Raw genomic sequence first — 3,887 nt, forward strand, 5'->3', positions numbered from 1 at the left:
GTAGAATTCTTCAGGTGATGTCATTTTGTTATTTACATGAATTGGGCAATTTCATTAAATTTTATTCATAGAAGTTACATCTGCTGTTATTACAATTATTAATTGAATTTCGGATTCCCATTAATTTATAATACGATACTGGACTCAAAAAGAATCGGATATTAAATATACACAAATTGTTGAAATGAGTGCGATAGTATTTTTTATACATGTTTGACATATTGACTGTCGCTTCCGATAATTTGATAATAAAATGCTCGAAACAAAATAATTCCGACCGATGAATAAATTGTTGTAGCAGCTGAAAAATATTCTCTGTCATAAGATTATAGAGGTCCTCTTGTAGTTATACATTTATTAGAAATCTAAGTATACAGAAATGTACAGGGTGCGCCGTTAGAATCCGGACAAAAGAAGTTTTGTGCAGAAAGTTGTTTATTTAAGTCAATACACAAAAACACATGAAAATGTTGTTATATCTCATTTAAAGGGTCCTTGCTGAGAACTTTTATTCTATGTAACCACCCTCTGCCTCTATGACCTGCTCTATTCTTGCTCTAAAGCGCGAGCACGCTGACTTCAACTGGTCGCGTTTAATTGTCGCGAATTCTGACTCGATAGCAGCTCGTAGGGAGTTGACGTTGGGGTGCCTGCATTTATTAGTTTGTCTCTCGATAACGCCCCACACGTAATAGTCCAATGGGTTTAGGTCGGGACTGTTAGGAGCAGCTTCGTGTTTTAACGAACACAGAATCAAATGACAACGGGCAAATCTTTTAAGCTTGGCGGCCTCGGAGAGCATCTGACGGACTTTGAGAACGTAGGAGGCATATCTAAGATCCTCTTGAGCTATTCGACGGACAATCGTTTCACTCACCCCCAAGACGGAGGCTAATTTTCGGAGAGAAGTTCCCGGATCTTCCAAAATCATGTCTTGGGCCCTTTGAATAATTTCTGGCGTCCTTGTTGATTTTTCCCTAACCTGAACTTTTCTCGCCGGAGAAGGAGAACCCTTCTCGAACCACTCTGAGGCTGCGTATCTCTTAGCAATGTCGTATACCGTCGATCTTGGGTAGCTAAAGAATTTTATAATTTCGACCGGCGTTCTCCCGGCGCGAAGACTTTCTATAATCGCCGCTCTTCTATCGTATTCCGGGTTTTGCTTAACGAGTTCTGTCATTTTGAGGTTATAGAAGACTTATTGACATATTTAACTAACTTCAGAGTCAATCAGCACAAACATCTGAATTCTAATATGGTGGGAACTACAAATTGAATTCTGTCCGAATTCTAACGGCGCACCCTGTATAAAATATTCAAATAAAGCATTCATCATATTTGGCAAATGGAACAAATTTTTATTTAGATTCTATTTCTTCAGTTATACCATAAGAAGATAAATTCACAGAAATAATTGCCGTCTATTCATAATCATAATACATACAAAGATGAATTTATCGATTTAGAGTAATGAACATCATTTGTATATGACATTACTTTAAGATCAAATAATCTTAAAATAATCAATAAGATCGATGTAAAAAGTGATGCGTATAGTATTTTTGCGTTTACAGTATTCTGTACCTACGATCAAGTTACAAAGTCCATATATATATCAAATACTATTTGTATCTGTAACGACTGCTCTATGAACATCATCATACTAACAGAATTTTCAATGGAATCATTTAAAACGCTCGAAAAAATATTCCGTTTTAAACTCACGTTCTCTTAGCACGCAAAAATGATTTTTGCAAAATCAGAATGGAATCGAAATTTTATTCACGCGAGCGCTCCCATTTCCAAAAAAAAAAAAAAAAAAAAAAAGAAAAAGGCAACCGAACCGATGGAACAAACCACTCAACGACGCGTCAAGCAACAGACATGCCACGAAACGTTCCGACGTTGTGGCCAAACAAGAAAATAACGCAAAACGGGCAAGGACATCGTTCCACTTACGGAACATCGAGTTTCTCGTTTCTTCTTTCGCGAAACCTTCGATGACGGCCAGCCGTTACCACCGTGAAGCTTCCCTTTTCCGCCTCGTAATTCTCGACCTGATCCCCGCTGAAATATTCATCAATCGTCTTGCTCGATTCTCCTTTCGGCCTGTCTCTTTCAATTATCGCCTGGACAAGCTGGATCTGTTTCTTTTTGCACCCAACGGCCATGTTGCTTCGTCACGGTCGTTTAATCGTCCGATCAAATTCTTCGAGCTAGCAAAAAGTAACGGACCTCGGCAAATTGATCGAGTAAAAGTCCACGTTAAACACACGTCTAATCGCTCTACGATCCACGTTCCTCGTTATCGCGGCTAATGAGCCGACCCAGTGACTATGGCATAAACAGTGGTTAAACTGTAATGAAAAGGTGAATGGAGATTAATGTCGTTGTCGTGACACCGGTGATCGTTACGTTTTAGGAGTAATCAAATGAATTTGCCTCGTAAATGGGTTTCTGAAATTTCAATTAGATCCAATCGAATTTACTTACGGCATAATGTCGTTCTCGTTTCGATCGAGAAAATGATTCCTAATGTTTTAAAGGAAGCTTCCAACGTAAAATTGGAAGAAGAAGTTACGCATATAACAGTGATTATTTTATATTTTTCTCGATCTTTTTGACAGATTTTCTGATGATAGAGCAATACGATTTGATCGGAAATAAAGCGATGAAGGCGACAGTGTTCAGACTTCTTGGGGTTAGAGTAAGATTTTTAGAAAATTGATATGAGGGATTAATCGTGAGAAATATTAACTATCCATGTTGAAAATAAAAATAGATAAAAAGTATACGAGAAGAAACTGGTGACGTGGAAATCACAGGATTGTTGGATTTTAAATGAAATGAAGTGTACTTACGTGTACTGTGAGTAGGTTTTACAGATCTGGGTTAGGTTCAGCGGCGTGATTGGCATGCAATTTGTAGAAACGTTTTAGTGCGTTATATTGTAATTAAGTAACATTTGCAAGACACGTTTAGAAATTTAGAAAAAAATATAATCACATTTTTAGCAGTTCTTGAAACGATTAAGTTCTGAAATGTTTGCTTTCAACTACAACGCATGTTTGGCTTGTTCCATTTTCTAGTATTTGCAGACGTATGCAAAAACAAAACTCCCATGAATTTGAAATCCGTCAAAAGCGCTATACAGTCGTAACTAGTTTTCCCTTTCGTTACTATAATTTACTTTCGAATATTATAAAATATTCAGAGATTGGACATCAGACATTATTACGTTATAAGATAAAAATTGTTTTATTACCTTGTAAAGATCTGTTATAATAATACATATTTGTTGTACAGCAATTGAAACATATCAGTTGTGAGAAAAAACTGAGAGAAAATTGAAATATTACTCGAGTGAACATTTGTATAAGAATTGCTAAAAGTAAGTTGCTAATAAGTGAATAGAATAAATAAATAGTAATAAATCAATAAAAGATGAATAAATGAATAATTACGGATGATAATGGAAAATAAAGTTCAAGGAAAAGTAAGAAATTCGAAGAAGGGAAAGAAAGTATTTAAGAATATCAACATCAAGCGATTAATATAATAACACTAAGAAGATTAATTAACGAAAAGTTACTCAAACATACAATGCGATAATATAATATTAATTCTCTACGAACTACAATAACGGAGGAAAAATCTTTGACCGGATAGATTTTCCCCTGTAACTCTTTGAATACGTTAAATCGCTCGTTCTTTACGGAAATACACAAACATCAATAATCAGGAGTCGTTCGTTGGTGCAATACCAATTAAGATTCTTTCTTTGTAAAAAACAAGGCTAAAAATTTCCATCTGTTCGAAGACTTTCTGTACGTTATTGTGCACCGAATCAACGGGAAGGAAGAGAAAGAAAAACGATTTACCTGATG

This window comes from Bombus pascuorum, chromosome 1, assembly GCF_905332965.1.
Source record: "Bombus pascuorum chromosome 1, iyBomPasc1.1, whole genome shotgun sequence".
NCBI classification, from domain to species: domain Eukaryota; kingdom Metazoa; phylum Arthropoda; class Insecta; order Hymenoptera; family Apidae; genus Bombus; species Bombus pascuorum.